Here is a 25045-nt window from a genome sequence, read left to right as displayed (position 1 = left end):
TTCTCTGTCTCTCAGACTGTTGCTGACATCATTTCCTGGATGTTTTCCCAACAATTTACATTAACATAGCTAAAACTAAACTTTGTATTTTTTCCACCCAAATCCTCTCCATTACAGCTGAAACTGCAAAAAAAGGCAGCTGCTCCTCTGATAATTAGGCAACTCATATACATTGCTGTATGAGGTAAATTATTAAAATGCAACTTGATATATTTTCTTATTAAAACTTTGTAGTTACAGTTAAAGATTTTGTAATTGCCAAGTATCATCATAACAATAGTTCAGTTCACTACCTCTCTCAAAAGGGAGGAAAAAAAAACAGAGTGAAGTTTTCAGGCTGATGTGCTTTTAACTCAAATTCATCCTTTGTAATAACATATACTGAGAGATGATACACTAGTCTGCCAAAAAAGTATTTCCATTTTAAATAATAATTGGAATGCAGGGAAAGTCCACTGTAACCATACATTTTTTTCTGATGTCGCCTGTGCTCTTACGTAAGAGTTTAATGGAGAAATTCTCTTCTTAACATGAGTGACTAATGCAATAAAAAATGTTTACAAAAAGATAGAATAGAACGAGGTTCACATTTACTTTACTAGGTGGAGATTTCATGTGAATGTTGAAAGGAAAAGCCATTAAAAATGTATGATTTGTCACATGTAGCACACACATAAGAGAATTTGCCTGTGATAGTAAAGTCAGAAGCAGTTTCCCAGTTTTCAAACAAACAAAAACCATAAAATACAACAGTTTGATAACGATTCTGAGACTCGGTTTTCCCAGACATGTCATGGTGTTAGCAAAAGTGTCTCCCTCATAGGTGAGATCATTGGTTTTCAATTCTTAGGATTATTCATCAAAATTTCTGCATCTCTAAAGTAAATTAGCAATATTTCATATGTAATTTATGACAAGTTAATAAAAGCTCTCCCAGAGCTATGATTTAAGAAAGCAGACTAACCTCTAAATTATTCCTTCACAATTCAAATCTTCCCCAAATAATGTTCTGTTCTCCTATTATGTGTATTACTAAAACAAGCATCATGGTTGTACGTGAGTATTTTTACATAAATTAATTCTTGTATAAGGGATGCCCCCAAATGGGAGCATAGCTTTCCTACATCTCCTTTAAATGAGAACAGGGGAAAAAAACCACATGTTAAAACACAGTTTTTTATTTCATAAAGATGTACAGCATAATAGGGATATAGAAATTGCCATACCCCCGAGAGTATGGGTGGAAAAGGGGCAGTTTGCTCTTGGCTCCTTGTTTGAGAAGGCCCCCAGAGTGGCATTGTGACTTGGTATATGGGGTTGCAGCATCACTCAGGTCTGGCCCAGTGGCTCATTCATCACAAAGGAGGGGTGGTCAAGCCAAATCTGAGCGAGTGTCATTGCAACTGGCGCATGGGGCCACAGCGCCATTTCGGTTTGGCCTGGCTACCTGATCCTCCATAATGAGAAGAGCCAGTCCTAGCCTCACAAGAGTTGCAGGGTGAGTGTGGGGAGGGCTCGCCCTCCAACCCCTTCCCACCCCCTGACTTCTTTCAGTGGGTTTTGGGGGGGGGGGCGGGGGAAAGAGTGGGGAGGGGTGAGGGAGAGAGGCTCATTTTCAGATTTTGCCCCAAGCTGTCAAAAACCACTATTCAGCCCTGTCGATTAGACCCCTGGCCCATGTGATCCACAATCCTGTTTCTAACATTGGCCTTTTCTGGATGCTTGAGAGGAAGATGCAAGAAACACTGCAGCAGACAATAATGGAATAACCCACTTACAGGGAACATTTCTTCCTTACTCTTATTATTTATTAGTTGGCTTGTGCCCTGAAGCATGTGAGTTTATATCCCTTATAAACAAAAATCCTATCTAGTGAAACTGTGGATGTTTTCTTTATGCATATAAATGTTTAAGCATTTTTAACCCTACTAACCACTTAGCTTTAATGATAAACTGGGATGAATGTTGCAAACAAATGATACATTGTGTAAAAATATATATTTCCCTTTATCAGTTGTAAATTTGTTGCCTTTCATTTTCATTGAATGTTCTTATATTAGAAGAAAAAGTGAATATAACTACCAAGTTTACCTTCTCCGTGCCATTCATTATTTGTATACGTCTATCATGTTCCCTCCTATTTGCATCCTCTGTAAAATAAGCACTCCTTTGCTTAAATTTCCCTTCATGGAGAAGTTTTTTCCATGACAAATAATTTTCATGCCAGTCTCTGAACTCCCTCTATCACTATCATATCCTTTTTTGAGATAGGGTGATCAGAATGCCCTGTTGAGCAAGCATTAGCACAACTCATACAGAAAGTAGGTTTCATTTGGTTTGGAAAAAATGACCTTTTGTTCAGGTTACTTAGCCATATGGACAATCCAAATCCAATTTAAGCAAAATCTACTGCAGATGTTCTGTAATCTCTCCTCCCTGAGATCCATACAGCATTCAGAAATGGCAGTAACTATACAGGTTTCAGAGTAGCAGCCGTGTTAGTCTGTATCCGCAAAAAGAACAGTACTTGTGGCACCTTAGAGACTAACTAATTTATTTGAGCATAAGCTTTTGTGGGCTACAGCATCCGATGAAGTGGGCTGTAGCCCACGAAAGCTTATGCTCAAATAAATTTGTTAGTCTCTAAGGTGCCACAAGTACTCCTGTTCTTTTTGAGTAACTATACAATGTCACTCATGTACAGGGCTAACAATCGTTTGGTTACTATTTTATCAGACATAAAATGAATTACCCCAAATTATCACTTATACTCACTTCTTTTTAAGATGTTCCACCTTTTATGGCCAGACACTATGCACAGGGCTTGTGTGTGTGTGTGCGTGTGTGTGTGTGTGTGTGTGTGTGTGTGTGTGTGTGTAACACACTACAAGGGTGCGATTTCTAAAGTGCATTAACATATTGCATATTAATTGGTCCCTGTAGACCAGGGATGGGCAAACTTTTTGGCCTGAGGGCCACATCTGAGTATAGAAATTGCATGGCGAGCCATGAATGCTCACAAAATTGGGGTTTGAGGGCTTTGGCTGGGGATGCGGGCTCTGGGGTGAGGCTGGGAGCTGCGGGGGAGGCACTTGAGGTGGGAGAAGCGTGCAGAGCCCCCTGGCTGCCCCTACACATAGGAGCCGGAGGAGGGACATGCCGCTGCTTCCAGGAGCCGCGCAGAGCTCCCGGTGGGAGCTTGAGGGCCGGACTAAAAAACATCTGAAGGGCCGGATGCGGCCCCTGGGCCATAGTTTGCCCTCCCGCTGTAGACCCTGCTGGTGAGCACCAAAAATTCCCTAGACTAGAGTACTATAATGTAGTACAACACCACATTAAAGCACATTAGGGAACCGTTAGTGCATCAGCAGAGTCTACACAGACTAATTAACGTGCAACACATTAGAAATCACACCCCCCTAGTGCATATTAGCCCACTGTGTAGGCAAGCCCGAAGTTACACTAACACAGCAAAGTAAGATCCAATGTCTAAGTAGGGGAACCCAGCTACTTCCCCTTTCTTGTTTTTAATCAGGAAAAAAAACATTCATTTTTAAAGTGAATTCTTAATGCATAATGTTCTTAAATGCAAAGCAGATAAATAAAACTAAATGCTCTTTCTACTTATCTGTATTAAAGAACTGTACTCTCCTCCATTTTGCATATCTGTGCAAAAATAAATTACAGCTGGAGATAGATCCAAATTATAACATTTGAAGCCAGGGCTTGATCTTAAGTTCAGTTGCAGGTGTTTGGTTTGGCCCATCATAGAGAGGAGAAGAAGAGTTGCAAAGTTCAGATCTGAATCAGCTGCATACTGTTGTTGCTTATTAAAAAAAAAAAAAAGCCCCGAAAGCAAGACATTAGAATAACAAGGTGAGAGCCCTGCAACTATTCTAGCATTTTTTTTATGGCCAGTTCTACATTATCTCCTTGTACTTTTGAATCCTATTAACTGAAGATGGAAGGCTCCCACTAAATTGTAGAATTGAGCTTCCCCCCATACCCATTCTGTCAGCTTGAGTGTGAGAATAAATCATCCTTAGAAAAGTGGCTTTTGGCTCAGTTTAAACAAACGGCTGAATGGAAGGCCACACAGAAAGCTGAAACAGTCCCAATGTATGAAACAACTGCAGGCACAATTAGATCTTTTCTTCTCATGTTTGGTACAGTCCAAAACAAAGCTATGCAGAGGAGTTCCTATACCTTTTGTTTACAAAATGTAAGTTCAAGAATTATACAATCTAAAATGGGCAGATCCTTTAAGGGTCTTGGTTCTAGTTTTCCTGAAATGTTATTCATTAACGGCATTGCAACTTTCAGTGAAACCTTTGAACTATGAAAATGAAAGTAGCTTCTATTTATTTTGGTGCTTTCAAACACACTATTTAAACAAAAACAAACATCCAAGACTGAGCGACTTTGCACAGAGCCCCACCCTGGTCTTTGTGAATCACAATTTACACATCTTCAATATAATAGGGTCTACTGGGCAAGTGAGTTGATCACTGTGCTATTCACTTTTGCTGGGCTTAGCTAGAGTAAATGGGCCATTGATCAAAGGAGAGCTCCCTGCTGTCTGAGGCAGAAGGGGAGCACTCACAGGAAGAGTGATGTAAGAAGATAGAGAATTTCATTTCCAGGTGGGGTTCAGAAGAAAGGAACCCCACCATCCCAGGAACTAAGAATGAGAAAGGGAGAAATCTCTCTCCAAGCAGCCACAAAGTGAGAGGCATGAGGAAGGAGAAAATAGGATATTTTCTCCTCCTATTTCAGTCCCTTCGAAGTATGACAGATAATCTTCCAAAAAGACCTGCAAAGTATTCTTTCAAAAAGACCTACAAGGTCATCTCATGTGCCTCATATGTCAGGCAACATGCTGCATAGGGTATCAGGCACACCATCACTGAAGTCAAGTATCAGAGGGGTAGCCGTGTTAGTCTGGTTCTGTAGAAGCAGCAAAGAATCCTGTGGCACCTTATAGACTAACAGACGTTTTGCAGCATGAGCTTTCGTGGGTGAATACCCACTTCTTCAGATGCAAGACTTCGGCTTGCATCCGAAGAAGTGGGTATTCACCCACGAAAGCTCATGCTGCAAAACGTCTGTTAGTCTATAAGGTGCCACAGGATTCTTTGCTACATCACTGAAGTGACAGCCATAGATACCAACTCATTATGTTAAAAGTGTGTCCCTATTTTTCTCCGCAGCTATCTGTATTTATAGCTTTGTACTGTTGGAAGCGATGCATACACCACATTTTGCTGCAACAGAAAAGCTGAAATGAGGACCAATATCAAAGTTAAGTAAACATCCAAGAGTGAGCTTTCAGAAAAATGTTAATGCCACCAGTTCTTACTAAAGCTCATGTAGGGCTATTTTTGCAGTTAAAGATACATACAGGTGAGTCTCATGTTACGCGGGGGTTCCGTTCCGTGGTTAGCACGTAAAGCGAAAACCGCGTATAGTCAAAATTACATTGAGTTGAATGGCAGGCAGAATCGTCCGCACTACAGTTACAGTATTAAAATTGTTATTTTTCTCTTTTTTTTTTTTTTGCCGACCGAGTAAAGCTGAAACCGCGCATGTTAAATGCGCATAAGATGCGACAGACCTGTAATAAGATGTGCATTTTTAACAGCAAAATGAAGTTTACTCAGGAAGAGTAAAAGGGAAGGCCAGTTTCACATCTGCAATTTTTAGACAGGATCCTTCATGCAGGCATCACAAAATATTTGACAGAGTCATAATATATTGAAAAGAGGAAGGTTTTAAGCTGAGCTGTAGTAAGTTGGTTGGAGAGAGAGCTCCAGACAGACAGGACAGCAAAAAAGGAGTGATCCCAGTAGTGATCCCATTTTTCCCCACTAAAATAATATTGCATATGAGCAATATCACTTGTTACTTAGAGACAAGAAAGCAACAAAGTGTAAACTGGATTTCATGTGTTCAGTTAAAAATCCCTTGTATCAGCTATATATTTATTACTTCTGCAAACTTGCAAAGATTCCCTAAAATATGCATCATTGTGATATGCTGTTAAACAGCTGCATATTCTACCCAAGCAGCTGCATCTCAATGGTAAGGGAGGCAATGACAAAATATAATATGTAATGTCTATAAAGTGTTTTGGCATGAAAAACATGATATAAAGCTAAGGTATAAAATATTACTAATACAAATTTTGAAAAATTGTTAAAACCCAGCTGAATTTCCTTACCCGATTTCACATTTCCTTTTGTTCCATTTTTATCTCACCTGATTTATTTCAGCTTTCTTCCTGCCAAAAATACAGCTTGCAGATGTGAGACCTTAGAGTGCATGCCATTTGTGTGCCCAAATTACGAGTGCCAAAGGGCAAGAGAAAGAGTTGACAGAAAATATTGTGCTGAGGTTATTTCATAAGGCTACTGATGGAACCCCTGTTCACTCCATCTTGCAAATTCACATTTCCTGGTATTCTGATAAAGATGTCCAAAGTACATGTGGACTTGCTTCCAGCATAGCACAAATTATAATAAATGCACAGAAAACTGATGTCCATTTCAACTGCTCTGTTATTCCATAAATAAAAGGTGAATGGGAGTTTTGCTATTGACTTTAATGGGGCCAGGATTTCATCCAAAATCCCAAAAAGTGCAAAACACTCAGGATTCTCAAACTGTAGCAGATTTTAAAAAAATAGGGATTAATTTCCCTCTTTTCTCACGTAAGACAAATGTTGCATATTTTTATGCTTTAGTCAAGCTAACTAGGATTTTCAACATCTCCAAATCAGGGTTGCAAATTTTCAATCAGGAGATTTGTTCCATTACTCCTTATTTACTGACTTTTGGAATTCCTTAACTCTACAGCCATTACATTATGTTTTGAAAACTTATTCAAGATCTTCCATAATTCCAACATTTATTAAAATGTATGAAGAAAGAAAAGCCAAGGTGTAGTATTTCTATTGTTTGTATCTCAAGAGAAAATTACAAATCACATAAAAAGTTATCACTACAGGGAACAATCTTGGCCACAACTACTGAGATAGCCTAACTGTTCAGGAATTTACCAACTGGGAGTGGAAGCATGAGCTTTCTTTCTTTCATTCTGCATGAAGTCACTAAAGTCTCAAGATTCCCAACTGAAGCCCAGTCGCTGGTTGTCTACACTACACCACTTCATCTGTTAAGACAGATCCAAATACTCCTTCTTTGTAATTAGCATGAACTTCTTGTAATGCCTTTCGACTCTAATTAAGGCTTCTACAATAAAAAATGTATTGGGAGGAAGTACAGTTTGAAACACTAACATTTGTTAGCAAACATTAACCTGCTGTTTCCTGATTGAAGATTTTCACCTTAAAGAAAAGAAGGCCAGGGGTCTGACTGAGTACATTTGAAATAATTAATTATACCTAAATGCTTTGCAGAATCAGTCTGGCAAATATTTAATTGTCCTTTTTGTTATAAAAAGCAATTTACTCTCATATGATCAGAGTGACAGATTCGGAGCTGCTCTGTAATAATTAATGAATACAGAATGTCAACCTCGTTATTGGGATGTTTACTGCATGAACATACTGGCTTTGTTTAATAAGGGGGTTTTGGGAAAAACAAGCAAGAACAGAAACAATAGATCAAGATAAGCCACTTCTCAGCAAACACTTGAGAGCTGTTAAGAGACAGTGCTAGGACTGGAAAAGGTCCACAAATAGAGAAGATCAAAAGGAACACACATTGTTCAGGGGAACCAGGTTGAGATACTCCTACCCACTGTGGTAGGCCTATCTAGATTACTATCAGGGATTGGTAAACCCTTACAGAAGATACACATGCATAATCGAAGAATACTTCACATGCATGTAGATTGTTTTAAAATCCTCTCTCTCTACATGCTTCAGTTCATATTGTTAAACAATATTTTGATTTTAAGATGGTTGTCTTGTCACTGTATACCATTGGACACAGACTCCCACAGAGAAGAACCACAGGTGCCAGAACTCAGTCACACCTGCTAGGTAAAAAGTGGTTGTTACACAGGGTACTGTAGCCCCAGGCTCAAACTAAGAGTAGGAGAATTATGGAATTCTACCTCTCATGGGTGTAAACACACAAAGCCTGAGACCCGAAGAGGTGCGGTCTGAGAGATCAGAAAGGGGCAGCCTTGTAATCTTGACAATCATATTTTCACCAAACATTATTCATTGTATACATTTGTACACAAATAATTTATTACCTCTTATTCCTTCCACTAGCTATCAAGTCATACTACATGTGCCTGCTAATATTTTTTCTCCCATTCAGCATGCTTAACATTACTTCAAACATTTTCTTTAATAATCTATAGAACACTGACAAGGAAGCACTTTCTCTTTACTTGAATCAGAACAAAAAACGACAGTACAGTAAACTAGCCTACTGAGGGATCACTAAAACACTCTGAGTCTGGGAGATGAAGAAACTGATGAAGTTTCTAAACATTTGTATAATGCTTCAGTCATTGAACTATCATACTGTTTAAAACAGACATTTTGGAATCTGTTTACTTAAAAAAGAAAGGTAGTTGAATGAAAATGAAAAATCCCCTTAAAAAAAACAGTCAAGCCAGACAAACAACTCAGCACAATACCATGTAGAAGCTATTTGTATGATGGGAACATCTTTCCTTAGCACCTGCTGACTATCATTTTATTGTGTCTGCATGTAGGGAGAAACAGCAGACTTGGAGGTCGACTTAGTGGTCATGGTGGACAACCATCTGAACATGATCCCCAAGTGCAAATGCGGTGGCTAAGAAAGCAAACAGAAACCTTGTATATATAAGAAGGGAAATACAGAGTAAAAATAGGAACATGTTACTGCTATTGTATACAGCATCAGTCACATAACTATTGAAACACTGTGCCCAGTTCTGGTATCACACACTTTAGAATGGATGTTGACAAACTGGACGAGTTGAGAAAAGAGCTAGAAGAAATTGAGGTCTTGAAAACCTGCTTTACAGTGAAAGTCTAAAGTAGCTCACTCTATTCAGTTTATCAAAAAGACACTAACAAGGTGACTTGATCACAAAGTATTTATGTAAGGAAAAGATTTCTAACTTTAGAAGGCTCTTTAATCTAGCAGACAACTGCATAACAAGACCCAATAAAGCTAAAGTTAGACCAACTCAGACAAGCAATAAGAGGTGGGTTTGTTTTTAAACAGTGAAGGTAATTAACCATTGGAGCAACTTACCTAGGGATACAGTGGATACTCCATAACTTGAAGTCTTTAAATTATGCTTTAGCTCAAACAGAAGTTATGGAGTTGATGCAGGCATCCCTGGTAAAATTCTATGGCCTGTGTTATGATTTTGGTATATTATACCAGATGATCACAATGGTAATTTCTGACCTTAAAATCTGTTTATCTATTAATACATTTATGTCGGTAAGAATTCGAAGAGGGGGAGGCTGAGAAGGGCTGGTGAAAAGTCCTAGCCTCTTAATTTAAAGGAGAGCATGTGCTTAATTGCTTTGTTGATCAGGGATGGATTAAAATGCTTTGCTGAATTAGGGCCTCACATCCTGAAAAGAACGTATATGAACAAAGAAACTTTTTAGATTTTGTTGCATTTTAAACTGTTTATGAGTATAACATTTGAGTTCAAATATAAGATAAGATGCAATGCAGTTTCAGTATATAAGAACAGAATATGAACGAGAGACTGCTGAAACTGAAGTTTAATTGCTGCTTAACAGTCAATCAGCCATACAACTTCTTACTTCAGAACAATTTCTCCCAAAATACAGTGCATATGGTAAGTCTAAAGTGGCAGATACTAACACCAGTTGGCATTTTAAATGAAACACATTAAATGTTACAATTTATTACTGATTATGATGTCTACTATCTGTCTTCTGTTTCATCATAAAATGTCTGTTTCTAGAAAGCTAACTGGTTTCATTAAAAAAGGAGCCTTTAACAAAGGAGGGAAAAATACAAACATACGACTCAAACATTTATGTAAGCCTTTATCAGTGATGCCAAAAACATCAGTTCTAGAGTCTCATCTCAGTAAACCACAAAAGACTTTATGCTGAGGCAGAAGTTGTAGCTTGTACAACTTTGGACATTTAGACTGTATATTAAAACATAAGAATGGCCATAATGGGTCAGACCACTGGTCCATCTGGCCCAGCATCCTGTCTTTCAACAGTAGCCGGTGCCAGACACTTCAGAGGGAATGAACACAACAACAGGATAATTGTCAAGTGATCCATTTCCTGTCATCCAGACCCAGCTTCTGGCAGTCAGAGGTTTGGCTAATAGCCATTGATGGACCTATCCTCATGAATTTATCTAATTATTTTTTTAACCCAGCTATGCTTTTGGGTGTCACAGCATCCCCTAGCAACAAGTTCCACAGGTTAGCTGTGTGTTGTGTGAAGAAGTACTTCCTTTTGTTTGTTTTAAACCTCCTGCCTATTAATTTCATTGGATGATCCCTAGTTCTTGTGTAATGTGAAAGTGTAAATAACACTTCCTTATTCACTTTCTCCACACCAGTCATGATTTTATAGACCTCTGTCATACTCCCCGTTAGTTGCCTCTTTTCCAAGCTAAACAGTCTCAGTCATGTTAATCTCTCCTCAGGTGGAAGTTGTTCCATACCAATAATAATTATTTTTTGCCCTTCTGTATTTTTTCCAATTCTTATATATCTTTTTGAGATGGGGAGACCAGAACTGCACGCAGTATTCAATATGTGGGTGTACCATGGTTTATATAGTGGCATTATGATATTTTCTGTGTTATCTATCCCTTTCCTAATGGTTTCTAATATTCCGTTAAGCTTTGTTGTCTGCCACTGCATATTGAGCAGATGTTTTCAGAGAACTATCTACAATGACTCCAAGACTTTTCTTGAGTTGTAACAGCTCATTTAGACCCCATCATTTTGTATGTATAGTTGGAATTATGTTTTCCAGTGTGCATAACTGCATTTATCAAGACTGAATTTCACCTGTCATTTTGTTGCCCATTCACCAGTTTTGTGAGATCCCTTTGTAACTCTTTGCAGTCACTTTGGACTTAACTTGATTAATATCTTGATTGAATATCTTATCTGGATTAATTTTATATTGTCTGCAAATTTTGCCACCTGACTGTTCACCGCTTTTTCCAGATCAAATATGAATCTGTTTAACACCACAGGTCTCAAGATCTCTCTTCACTGTGAAAACTGACCATTTATTCCTATCCTTTGTTTCCTACCTTTTAACCATTTGCTTATCCATATGAGGATCAGCAAATACCTTTTATCCCATGACAGCTTCCATTGCTTAAAAGCCTCTGGTGTGGTTCCTTGTACAGTATATCAACTAGATCACCCTTGTCCACATCCTTGTTGACACCCTCAAATAATTCTAAGATTGGTGAGGCAAGATTTCCCTTATAAAAGCTGTGTTGACTTCCCCAACATTTCGTATTCATCTATATGTCTCATAGTCCTGTTCCTTCTGTACATTTTCCTGCTCATAGCTTTCACCCACACCATAAACGCTGTCATTTTATGTTATAAACTAGATGTTTTTAATGACAAATATGAGTAACTATAAAAAAGAGTTCACAAAATTCTCAGTGCAAGTTTTTAAAAAATAGTTGCCTAGAGTTAGGCTATTAAATCCTTACCTTAATCCCTAAATAAGTGATATGATTTTAAAAATTGCTCAGCACCCTCATCTCCTCAGTAGCTTTAAGCACTCAGTTTTGAAATCTTGGCCTCGAAGTCTGCTATAGTAATATCTCATGGCATCACTGTAAGTTGGCTACTTGACTATGACAAAAACCCACAGCAGATGACTTTGATAAGGTGATCACAATATAATACCAAGTCCCAGGAGATATATGTGGGCTTTTCCTTCACAGAACAGTAATTCATAAGGACAGAGTTAACTGTAAAGAATCTAAAAAAAACCCCACTGCTTTTCAAAGAGTTGCAGATGTGGTAACTAATACCCACTTCAACAGGATTATCATCATGTCATCTCAGACCTTCGTATGGTCCTTTTGTCAGTTTACATGACCTTCCATAGGATAACTGATCCCAACCAGATCAACAGTTTGAAGTGTCTTGTGTCTAAATTTTCAAACTTGGGTGCCTAAAATTAGAGACCTAAACAACCATCCTGATTTTCAGGGGGACAGAGCCTCTGCAACTCTCATTGGCTTGCTGTGTGTTGCATAAATCATATGAGGTCCCATATCTGTTGAAATTGTATGTCTTTGGCCACATCTCCTCCCCCCCCCCCCCCGCCCCCTGTAGACCAGCCCTTAGAAATACATGGCCAGATAACACCTCTTTGGACTTTCACTTGCTTAGACGCAAGAGAAAACTTACTGAATTAGGTTAGATAGTGTTCTCGCTGCCTTCCTTCCATCTGGGTTTTTTGTCATGGGAGGGTAGTTTTAGACTGAGGTCTAGGTCCCAAAGAAAGCTTGCTATGGGAGGCTGGTTCAATACATCTTCTGGTCTTGCCCCCTCCCAGCCAATTTTTGGGAGGCACAGACACTTTCTTATCCTTCCCAGCACTCCACTGCCCCTGCCAGTAGAGGGGAAGTTGCTGCAATCTCTGTGGCCTTACCCCAACAGATCTATTTCAAGAAATGTGTGCGTGAAGGATTTCACCAAGGCATATACCAGCACAATATCTGGAAGAATTTGAGTACTATGTTGCGTTTTGTGACACGAACGGATGCCATCTAAGGACTAGAATGAGACCACTTACTTCTGACCCATGAAAAGATTTTAACTCCTATCACAAAGTAAAAAGTTTAGCCCACTGGGCTAACTCCACCTCTCCCCTTCGGTCCCAAATCTAGTAGACAAAAGCATGGTGTTTCAATTTTTACCAAAGACCTTTTACCTAACCTTTTGTTAATAAATCCACCAGTGTTGACATCTGATTCCTAAGAGTCTGAGAGCTCAAATGGAGTCATTCCACAGCAGAAAGTGGGAAGTCTATGGATTACGAAAGGCACTTTTAAATTTTTTTTGTTGCAAAGTACATTTTTTGGAAAGTCCCAGTGCCAAGACTGTTGTAAGAGCCAGATTAGCTGGTTTTATTATTCCAGTATTTAGTTTTCCATCATGCTTAAAAATACCATATTTGAATAATGTACAACTTACAAATATTGGGCCAGATCATCAGCTGGCAAAAATCAACATAACTTTACTGAAATACATGGAAGTACACCAATCTATGGCAGCAGAGGATCTGCCCCATTGTGCATTAGAAAACTAGTTCAATAAGGAATAATTAAATGTATTTATAGCATTAAGATTTGTATGAAATTGGTTTTGGTGCGGTTTTCCTTTTACACTATCAAAAGTAACTCTTTTTGTTTTGCTTTCCCTATGACCAACGTTTGCACTGACAGATATTTGTTGCTCATAAAATTAAAAAAGTGAATCAACTGAGCACAACTATTATTGTCTAAGTTAATCATGATTTTGTTTGGCTCCCACCTGTCACAGATATAAATTTTGTTCAAATACCAGGGAAACAGAATTAAAAAAAAAGTTCCTAAAGTGGAAGGGACAGTGCTATTCAGGTAAAGAATAAAAAAATTAGCTGATCATATACAGAGCCAATTTCCTTTGCTGCTAGTTCATATTTACCCACAAAAATTTGAGGCAAACACAAATTAGTAAGTAAGTGCTTTTTAAGGGAGAATACACAAAATTTGCAATGTTAGCTATGAAAGAACGTGTAACACTAGGTATAGCTCTCTGTTGAAAAATAGTTCACATAGCAATTAAATTATCGCACAACTTATTGAAACATTTCCCATGATTGCTGTTCACTCTTCTTTAAGATCCAGAAGTTATATAATAGAGAAAATTTAACTACTACAGAGGAGTGACCTATGATTTCCACCTTTTAAATGTTTTTAAAATTTTATTTATTTTATTATTTATTTTGGTTTTTAAATGACTACCATTATGGAAAGAATGGGAACATTTTGCTTCTGGCCAAAATTTCCTCTCATCCTTTAAAAAGCTGGCTCAATGGTTGACTTATTTATTGATTTTTAATCAGAGTTGAGAAGAGATTGGGACACTGTCAGAGTATTTAATTTTATTATTAATTTATTAGAGTTAAACTATAAAAAATGTTCACATAAAAAGAGCGAAATTTTTCATCAGTTAATTAAACCTACAATAACTTAATGGTAACCATCTTGCAACATTAAATATCCTTCTACAAGTAACAAATTATCCCAGCCAGCCAATAAATCAAAGTATCAGGTAAGCTACTTCCACATACACCCAGGAACACATCCTTAACTTTTCCCCCAAACCTTGTCAAATAAATAGCTTTAGCAACACACCTGGGAGATCCACACACCTGGGCTATTTCTGAACAAAATTTTATAACAAGGGGAATCCAGCTTGACAACAGAGTAGAGAAAACATCCTTATCTGTGTTAAAAACAATTTAAGCTATTAAAAGAAAGTATTCTAATTCACTTTTTCACAGCAAGTGCTAACTGTTTACTTTTCCCAATTGTTGCTCATCCTTGGAAGGTGCAGAACCAATGAGGTTACACCTGGCCCACGGCATGACAGCATCCTGGTAGAGAAGTGCTAACCAAGCACTTTCTTGCTTGTTTATCCAGTGCACTTTGAACAGCCAGATGGTCCTGAGCTCCAGGACATTAATACATAGCATAATCCTGGGACCAGATAACTTGCCTCTGCAGGTAGTTCAGGTGGGCACCCCATTTGATGCCCAAGATGCGTGATGAGCATCATCATGGGAGAGTAGGCCAAGTGCCTCCTTTCATACATTCTTCAGGTCCAGCCACCAAGCGAGTTCTCATAGGACCAGGGTAGGACGGTGACTCTCTTGTTCATATGCTGTCTAGAGGGGAAGTACATCACCTCAATCAAAGTTGTAAGGGTGACATCTGGCAGGCAGCAACATGACATAAGTGCCGACATATTGCCTAGTAGCCCCAGACATGTATGAACCATTGTTGACCGATTCGATTTTAGGTCCTTTGCAGCTCTCACTGATCAAGAGTTAATCATGGCTCCTATGAACTCTATCACCTGCAATGGTGTAAGAGACTGTTCCTCATACTTCACAATGAGTCCTATTTGGTAGAACAGGGAAAGGACGCACCCCAGGGCTGCTGCAATCTCCTCCTGGGACCTGATCAGCCAGTAATCCAAGTATGAGTAGATGTGAATTCCCTTTCTCCCTTAAATGCACAGCTGCCATTTCCAGGCATTTGGTGAACATTCTTAGTGCCATGGAGACTCCAAAGGAGAGTACCCTGTACTGGTAACGTTCGGGTCCCACTGTGAATCTTAGGTTCTTCCTGTGAGCCAGACAGATTGCTATATGGAAAGAAGCATCCTGCAAGTCAAGAGCCATCAATCAAGTCTTGAGCTTGAAGAAACAGAATGATGTAGGAAAGCATTAACATCTTGAACCAGAGATGACTGTTGAGTCTTCACAGGTCTAGGATAGGAGGAAGGCCCCCTTTCTTTTTCAGGAAATACTGGGAATAGAAGTCTCTTCCCCTGAATTCCACTGGTACCTGTTCGGTGGCTCCTAGACAAAGCCAGGAGGCCACTTCTGCCTATAACAGATCCTCTTGAGAAGAGTCCCTGGTGAGGGACAGGGGAGTGGGTTGGCATGGGGTGAAGAGTGCAACCAGATAGGGAGCCATGGATGATGATCTCTAGCACCTATCTGTCCAATGTTATGGTCTATACAATGGAATGGGGCGAGGTGGCTTCTGGTCTGGATCTGATGTGGCTCCCGGTCTGGATCTGATGTGGCTCCCAACAGTCCCATTAAACTTGCTGACCTGCTGTAGGAGCAGGGTGCATTGACACTGGCAGTTGCGGAGAGGCAGAGGAGTAAGATTTTTTTTCTCCAGATCCTTGTCCTTGTCTTGTTTGATTTGATTTTTCCTGAATGGCTAAAACAACTGAAGAGGGTTGGGAGGGACACAGAAGTACTTAAAAAACCAAATTCTACCATTAAAAATAAATAAATAAAACGGGACAATGAAAGATGGACAAGCATATTTACAAGTCTGAAATTTTATACAGAAATGTTGGTCTTGATTATACCTAATAAAAAAGTTTTTCTTGTTTTCAAACTTTTTTTTGTTAAATTAATTATTAAAGAGTCCTTCACAGGAAGCCATAAAAAGAAACAATGAGCAAAAAGCAATTAAACCACTGGTGAGTGCAAGGAAAAGATAAGGGAGAATACTAAAAATAAATCTGATGTAGTTCTGAGGGTGATAAGGAAGGAAAGATCAGTAAAATGTCCATGTCTTTATACAAAAGTAGACATAAAAAAATTCACAAGAAAGGGAAATAGGAATGAGCTGCTGTTAGGCAGACATTATGGAACAAAGGACACAATTGGATTGCTAACACTGAAGGTTATAAAAACCTGTAAAAAGCAGGAGATATGAGAGAAGATCAGCTGCTGCCTAATGTTATTTAAACAAAGTTTAAGGAGGGTGGAAAGAATCAGCAGAAATGAAAGGGCTTGATACACTCCAAAAGGTGCAGGGGGGTGCAATTTGTATCCATGCACTAGCTGTGGCAACTGTATATGAGTGGAGATGGATTCATCCTCTGGACTAATCAGGTGATAGCACTTCTCACACTGTTCATCACAGGAGGGCAGGATTAAACTCCAGACAGGACTCCAAGTGAGCCTTGCTGATGGAGACTGGCCACACCAAATTACCCCATCTCACAGGTGCCTATGATTGCTCTGCACACTTTGCCGCACTCCACCTCCATTCTGTGTGGGCTTTCCCACACACAGAGCTCACAATCAGTGGAATCCAGGTACTGAATCTGGACAATGCTTTTTATCTGACTATACAAGAAGCAAGGAATAGAAATGGGGAAATCATATATGTACTCTGTGCCACTGAATCAAGATATAAAAGAAAAATTACTCCTGAGCAAATATCAAAAAATGTCAAAACTACAGACACTAATAATTATAGAGGGGTTTTACCCCCAGAAATATTTGTTAAGAGAAGTAGCCCAGAAAAGGATTTAAAAAAACAAACAAAAAAACCCATAGGAGAAAAACGCTATTTTAGAACTGGTATACATACATCAATAGGGAGGAAATGGTTGACAACTTTTAAATTACAAGTGATTGCAAATGACTGTGAACTGATTAGAATTCTCTAAATTGTGGATGAGCTCATAGGGACAGCAATGCACAGACATTTCATTTCAGTATTGGAAGCTTTGGGAATGAAGTTAGTTGTTTCAGTCTCCTGTGTAGAGGTGATATGGGGCTAGGAAGGTCACACAGTGGGATGTGATAAAAGCACAGCAGACAAAGGTCCCTCTATAAAAGAAATTCAGGAGAGGTGAAAAAGGGAAGGTTACAGAAATCACAGGCTAGTCAGTCTAACCTCAACACAGGACCAAATTATAAGGCAACCTAAAAGTTTCTTTAAAAGCAGTTAAAAGCAAACACCACAGTGGAGAGCAAGAGACTCTAGAAATCAAACCTGAATTTCATCTTGTGTTGCTCTCAAATGACAGAATAAGCCCCAGATTTGCAACTATTTTTTTAAATATAAAACACCATCCACAGTAACTATCTCTCGAGGGTAAAAGGATAGTTTATCCTTTATGCTCTTTCAATTGCTGTTTTAAGTCTGACTGCTAGTAAGATAGAGTGCCTATCAGTGGCAACAGTAGGGTGGTGGTATATGTGATGTAGATGCTTACTTAAAAGGAACGATTTTGAGGCATAACTTATTTCATACAGCCTCTGAACAGCCCTTAGACCATGGGTCGGTAACCTGCAGCACGCGTGCCAAAGGTGGCATGCAAGCTGATTTTTAGTGGCACTCTGCTGCCAGCCGGGGCCCTGGCCGCCGGCCCTACTCAGCCCGGTGCCTGCCTGGATGGACGGAACCACGGGCCGGCAGCAGGCTGAGCAGGGCTGGCGGATGGAACCCCAGACCGGCAGCTGGGTTGCATTAAAACTTGCAGCTTGGTGGTGAAAATTTCTATATCCCATTAGCAGTCACCTGAACTATCCAGGTTCTTAAGAGTATTGTATTTCAAGTTACAGACTATATAATCTCACATACACACAGAGAGTAGAATTTAAGGCCTAACATACTCATTTTATGATTGTCGCAATCTGATACGAAGTTATGGCTTTGAATGGCCAATTGTCGGTCCACGGCCATCTTGTCCTGTTAAAAGGACAGGACTGCCTCCATCTTGGACCAGGTTCTTGTTGTATAGAGGGCAGAGACTTAATCCTGCCCAGCAACACTGGCTGTGTATGTTCTCCTGTTTTCTTTTTTGTTCTCTCTCCTGCTGGGCCATCTAAAGGTCAGGCTAGTTCTGTGTGTGAAGGCCTGGTTCTGCCCGGCAACCTGTTTTTTGGGCCGGTCGTCTGGAGATCAGGTTAATCCTGCCCAGCGACTCACTTTCCCGCTCTTTTTGGACCCAGTCATCTAGGGGTCAAGCTTGTTTACTTGTCAACTCCAGTGTGCCATGTGCAAATCCTGCTGACGTGGGGTGGCAACTGCTCGGAGCCTGGAAGGAGGAGGGACCAGGGAGCCAATCAGATACCGATACGAGGGAGTGAGACCTCTCAATAAAACTAGGTTTCTCCCCAAAATTTGTGTGGCGTATCCGCGTGTTAGCTGAAGGATCTGATCAACCTTTCGGCCAGGGTCTCCTCCCGGTAAAGCGCGCTCGTGTCGTATCGTTTGGATTCGTTGTCGTTTGGACCCGATCCCTGTCAGCTCGTCATGCTTCTGGTGTCTGTTCTGCTGGTCAGCTGCGCCTGGAGTGCGGTATTTGTTTTTTGATGTCTAACAGTAGCTTATCTAGCCTCTTGTTTTTCCCCTCCCTAACTCAGTACCAAGTATCTACTCAGGATATCAGGATTGTATTAATGAGCTCAGAATTACACAATTGCTTAGCTAGCTTGTATAATTGTTCTAGTTGTTAGTAAATCGTTAATTGCAAACTGTTTTGCGTGTGTGAATCACTGCTCTGTCTTTGTCCAGAGTGAATGAATCTGGGAGCTGTCTCCACCTGGAGATTAGCAGACCAAGGGGTTCCCGTCCCCGCGGTCTGAGTGAGTGGAATCTGCCCAGCTGCAGCCGCACCACACTCTGGGTTACCCTTAGTGTGAAAGCAAGGGTGGCTGAGGCAGTGGCCCGTGGGTCTCTGTTCTGTGTTGCACCGGGTACCGCCCTGACGAACCCGATTCCTATCTTGTAAGATTGGCGTGTCTGCCTCTTTGGTGTGGTGTGGTGAGCAGTATAAAGTGTATTATTATTGTGTTTTGGGGTGTGTTTGTAATTTTGATACCATCCCAGCCAAAGTTGCCTACTCCCCCGGCCCAAGTTGTAATTATCCCCCAAATAAACGCAGCCTCTTGGCTTTTCACTGTTATTCTGGTCCTGCCTTTTTTTCCTCACTCAATACCAAGCTTAACGGACCGCAATCTATTTCGGACAATGATTATTACAGAGTTAATGTACTCGTTCTATGATTCACAGCATTTATGTAATGCTACAAAGTCACAGCTTGATGAAAAGTATGAACGTAAACTGTTATTTATTGTTTAAAAGTTAAGGGCATCCCAAGTTTGGTTTTGAAACAGATAAAAAGTAATTACATACAATAGTAGCAGGATATTGCAAAACATGATGACTTTTTTCAAATCCTCTCTGTCACTTTGAGTCAGCAAAGAAAAAAGTAAAATAGTAAACTGGATTCATAGGTATTCTACTGCACTTAACTTGTAATTAATCACTCAATAGAACAACTGTCTTTGTAAGACAAATAAGGGACAGAAACAATTAGTAAAGAAACACAATGAAGGATTTTCCCTCTGAAGATTTAAGTCATATATTTGCATTAGGACTGGAACATAAGGAATCTTATAATGCTCAAACAACTATTGTACTATTCCCTATGAAGTTTCTATGCTAATTTAAAAATGTACCATGTACTTATTTCATTATATAAACTAACATACACTGAAACATTTATTTACAAACAACTATTTATGTTTTACTTTTGAAAATAAACCTTTAATGTACACCAACCTTAAATGGCAGACAATGCAGCTACACATGCATTTAATTTAATCCCTTTAGGACGAAGTCATAGTCACACACAGTGCGCCTGTGGAAACTAGTGATATTCTGATTCTGATAAGCTGTTATGCATGCTGTCACAAAATGCACAAAAGAACAAGAGAGAGAGAAAATAAAGAAGAAAGAAAAACATTAAATCCAAGCAACAATCACTTTTTTTAAAAAAGCACTGTTATGTTCTATTGTAACTTCAACTGGACAGTTAAACAATTTAACTCACAGTAAGACTCTTGCAAAATAAAATTGAGTTTTAAGCTGCAAAACTACTACAGACTTTGACCATGATCCTTCAACTTGATACATGTACCCTGTACCAACTGGCTCTAATTACAGGACCAAGGCCTAAATTCCTATGACTAGTTCTCTCATAAGAAATTAACGTGGAAACTTAGAAATTTGGTATTTATTTTTAACTATAAATCTTTTAACTGTGTAGTTTTTTTCTTGAACAGAAAGATTTCATAGTAGTTTTAGAAATGCCTAGTACAATTAAAAAAAACATTCTAACCTGAAAGCCAAAATTTTGTCAAGTCATCATTCCCATAAGGGTTACCTCATTATTTCATCTGAGTAAATCATTCCTTTTGCAATGAATACAGGCTTCTTCTGAGGATTAAAATGCATCTACAAATGTGTCTTGGAAACGAAACAACAAACTGACTCAGTTACTATGTTTTCACTCAGTTTGTCTGGTATTCAGGAAGCTAGACTCTGATTAGCAATCACCTGAAAAAACTCTTTAAATGATGAGTGGCCTTTTAAAAATTCATACATTACAAGTGCATATATGTATAATGAAAATGCTGGAAAACAGCTTCTTTTCATAACATTAAAAGAAAAGCAGAAATTGTTTCAACATTATCTAACAAACTGACTGACTTTTTATGTAGTACAACCTACCTTATGTGCGGGGTGGGTCTCAAAAAGCTCAGAGACTAAAACATTCTAAACATTTGGATGATTGTTTTTGCCTTTTTAGTCTCAAATTATTCAAGACAGGCTCCCACAAGATTTCTGATTTTCACAGACCTGTGCACAGAGGCTACGAGGCTAACAGATGAGACGTCTGGATACCTTGAACTGAGACAATGATTTCCCTAAATGTGACAGATTACCTTTTGGCTTTGTTCTAGTGGAGCAATGTCAATTAGTGTGCTGTGCCCTTTAAATATCCCCACCCTGAAATCTGGTATCTAAAATATATACCTTTAAAGATGATGCAGTCTAAGATTTTTTAGAGTTCTCTTTACAACTATCTCCAAGATACAAATCAGACAATATTAAAGAAATAAACTATGACAAAATAAAGGATAGTTCAGCAGATTCCCTCAAGATGGAAATTATAAATGGAAGAGTTATGAACAGTTAGAAGAATAATATACTATATTGTAATAGTCCCTCAAGCCCCATATCCACTAGGAAATTGACTCATTTGTTGACAAAGTTTGTCTTTAACTAACATGGTAGATTCCTTTAAATGGCAAAGACTGCAGCAAAGGAGCACATAAGAGCTTCGCAGGAAAGTGGGCTCAATTTTAAGTCTCAATGAGATCTACAAAATAAGTTGTGGCAGTGCTAGAGTTGATGTAGCTGGACTGAAAATCAGGAGGGACTTCACGATTATTTAAAGAGTTTTTTCTCTGGTGGAATCAACATAACAAACCAGTCAAGTTTCTAGCCACATTCCCTGTAGTCTAACATTCTCTAAACTACAAAACAAATAATAAAGAACAAACCAAACTAAAATAATATGAACAGGGCAGCTTGTGTGTCTGCACAGAGAGCCCTCTCATGGCTTCAGTGGTAACTGGTTACCTCAAGGCAAACAAGAAGCCTTGGGCTTTTCCCAGTTACCCTCAGCTCAGGAAGTCATTCCCAGAATGGTCCAGAAGTACTGTTTCAGGGTTTTAGTTATCTTGGCACAGAATTTCTAATGACACTGCACCTTTTCACTCTCCAATAACAAACAATGCAATACATAAATTAACAAAAAAAAATCAACTTTGTGCTATGACCAAGTTAACACCGTACGAATTTGTTTGAGAAAATTCTGAGTTTGGAAGAAGAGAGAATGGAAGCTGGAATTCAGCCTTCAGCTGCAGCATGTACTTGCCTTGCGTCCACCTCAAAGTATACTGCATTATAGATGGGGCTGGTAGCAATGCCTATTATTGATGTATCCTGAAACTTCCCATGTCAGACCATATTTTCAGTTGCTAACTAACCACTTGGGCTGAAATTTTCCATGCCAAATGTCTGCCTCGGACTTTTTTATTATTTCAGACAAAACTGCTGAACTATTTCCGAGAACAAGGCTAAAGGAAAATACATTGTTTTGCAATGTTAAAAGAAATCTTTTTTCAGAAAAGCTCTAGCACACCCAGACTTTGGAGCAAGCACTTGAAATTTGACAGGAGGGTGGTCTTTGTGTCGGGGATTTGCCTTTTGATGTTCCTATAAAAATCTGCCCAAATTTGCCCATGTTATAAGACTCTAGAAAAAAAATGGTAGAATTTAGCAGCTAAAAATCTCTGATAATTCCACCCTCACTGAACATGCACCAACATATCTCAGCTCATAATACTGAACAGACAACACATGTGCCATCCCAACAGAGCAAGTGGTCGTGTGCCAGCCTAGGAGGGATATGGAGCAAAGCAAACTTTTCCTGTAATTGCTGCTGCTGCTGCTTTAGGGGTTGGGCTGGCGACTGGAACTTATAGCAGGGAGCCAGTCTCTCCTGTACTCTCCCTCTACCTTCCCTCCCCCAACCTCAGGCAGTGTGGAAAAGAGGAAGATGTGTGATTCAAATGGAGAGGAGACAAATGCCAGTCCAGCAGGGAAGGGAGGGAAAAAAAGGAGTAGATAGGAATGAGGAGTCTGGTGAGACTGCAATTAGAGGAGGAGGAAGGGAGAAACTATGACTGGATTGCAAAGTCAAGCTCTCAAAAGACAAGAAATGCCAGAATTAAGGTTGTCCAAGCAACCTTAATTCAATTCCCCTTATGAGTATGCATGATGATCATATAACTATTTGACATCTGCCTCATTCAGTACACAGGATGCACCTGCTCTCCAGAAGCTGTTGTCTGATGTACTCCTGTTTCATTTGTTGCAGAAATTGGAAGGTGTGTAGTGAATAAGGCAGGGATTCAGGAAGAGATAGGATAGTCCTGGGGTAGGCAACCTATGGCACGCGTGCCAAAGGCAGCACGCGAGCTGATTTTCAGTGGCACTCACACTGCCCGGGTCCTGGCTACCGGTCCAGGTTGCTCTGCATTTTAATTGAATTTTAAATGAAGCTTCTTAAACATTTTAAAAACCTTATTTATTTTACATACAATAGTTTAGTTATATATTATAGACTTATAGAAAGAGACCTTCTAAAAACATTAAAATGTATCACTGGCACGTGGAACCTTAAATTAGAGTGAATAAATGAACACTCGGCACACCACTTCTGAAAGGTTCCCGACCCCTGGGATAGTCTCATGGATAAGACAGATGAATGCTGCCCCGCCCTGGAGAACTGAATTCTAGCTCTGTTTCTGGCACAGAGTTCCTGCATAATACTAAGCAAATTGTATAAGCCAAACTTTTCACATGTGATTAGTGATTGTGTGCTCTTCATTTTCTGGGTGCCCAACTTGAGACCACAAGATCTGGTCTGCACAAGTGCTCAGCATTCACAGATGCAACCGAAATCAATGTGAGCAGTGCTTGAATATATGAAGTGTTATGTAATGCTAAACATTCTGAAAAATCAGATCCTAGGAATTTCAAACTGGGACCCAAAATTAGTGGACATTTTTTACCTTAATCTCTGTGCCTCAGCTTTCCACCTGTAAAATGGGGATAATATCACCCCGTTGGTTCAGAGTGATGTTGTGAAAATTAATTAATGTGCGAGAAGCATTCGGATACTATTGTGATAAGCACCACAGAAAAGCCCGTGAGGAAATTAAGAATACTGTATTCAGAACAAGGTTTCAATAGTTTGCAATAAATAAGGCCTAGGCAGGGGCGGCTCTATGTATTTTGCCGTCCCAAGCACGGCAGTCAGGTGGCTTTCGGTGGCATGCCTGTGGGAGGTCCGCTGGTAACACGGATTCGGCGGCATTCCTGCGGGAGGTCCACCGGTCCCGTGCCTTCAGCGTACCTGCCACCGAATTGCTGCCGAAACCGCAGGACCAGCGGACCTCCCGCAGGCATGCCACCGAAGGCAGCCTGACTGCCGCCCTCACAGCGACTGGTAGGCCACCCCCCGCAACTTGCCGCCCCTGGCACGCGCTTAGTGCACTGGTGCCTGGAGCCTCCCCTGGGCCTAGGGCCACACATTGTTCAATGACGATAAAACAAAATATTGAATACCTGCTCACTGAGTACCATCTATCCCATCCAATAAATGAGGCTGGGGTAGAGTAGAAAAAATAGTATTTGGTCATGTGATTAAAGACTGCATCATAATGCATATGCACAAGCGTGCCGAATTAAATTTGCATACGCATCCTTAATTCTTCCTCTTTTCATCTCAGAGCATATTTCCAGACTCGAGGAGCAGTACAGCGTTGCCACTCTCTTGTCCACAGCTTGTTCCTTCATTAAACCAAGTCTGGTCATGTCCCTGTGTACAATGTCTCACCATCCAGTCAGTCAGTCAGCCTCTAGGCTGGACTGAGTTTGGACATGCTTGTGTTATTTGTTTTGGCATCATATCATCTGTTTGTCTACTACAGTGTCCACACCATCATAATTTTAATTGCAGCCAATCCCATACACTGATTTCATATCCTGCTCTCTTAACACCTTCATTTGTGTTAAAATCATTCCACTTTACACCTACCATCTTTCAACAAATTACAAAGGAT

The 25045-nt window shown here is 39.7% G+C and overlaps 1 protein-coding gene across 6 annotated transcripts in view; it reads right to left on the bottom strand.

Annotated features, from left to right (window-relative positions):
- The window catches only part of LHFPL2 (LHFPL tetraspan subfamily member 2), a 232234-nt gene that overhangs the window by 35672 nt on the left and 171517 nt on the right, over window positions 1–25045 (bottom strand). For 2 of the 6 annotated variants that reach the window (XM_045021817.1, XM_045021818.1), the window contains one exon: window positions 20127–20251. The exons of the other annotated variants lie outside the window; for them this stretch is intronic. The gene's annotated coding sequence lies outside the window, so the exon portion shown is untranslated. The remainder of the gene's footprint in view (window positions 1–20126; window positions 20252–25045) is intronic. 6 annotated transcript variants of the gene reach the window in all.

This window comes from Mauremys mutica, chromosome 6 (assembly GCF_020497125.1).
Source record: "Mauremys mutica isolate MM-2020 ecotype Southern chromosome 6, ASM2049712v1, whole genome shotgun sequence".
Lineage (NCBI taxonomy): Eukaryota > Metazoa > Chordata > Testudines > Geoemydidae > Mauremys > Mauremys mutica.
This window is presented reverse-complemented; position numbering and strand designations above follow the sequence as displayed.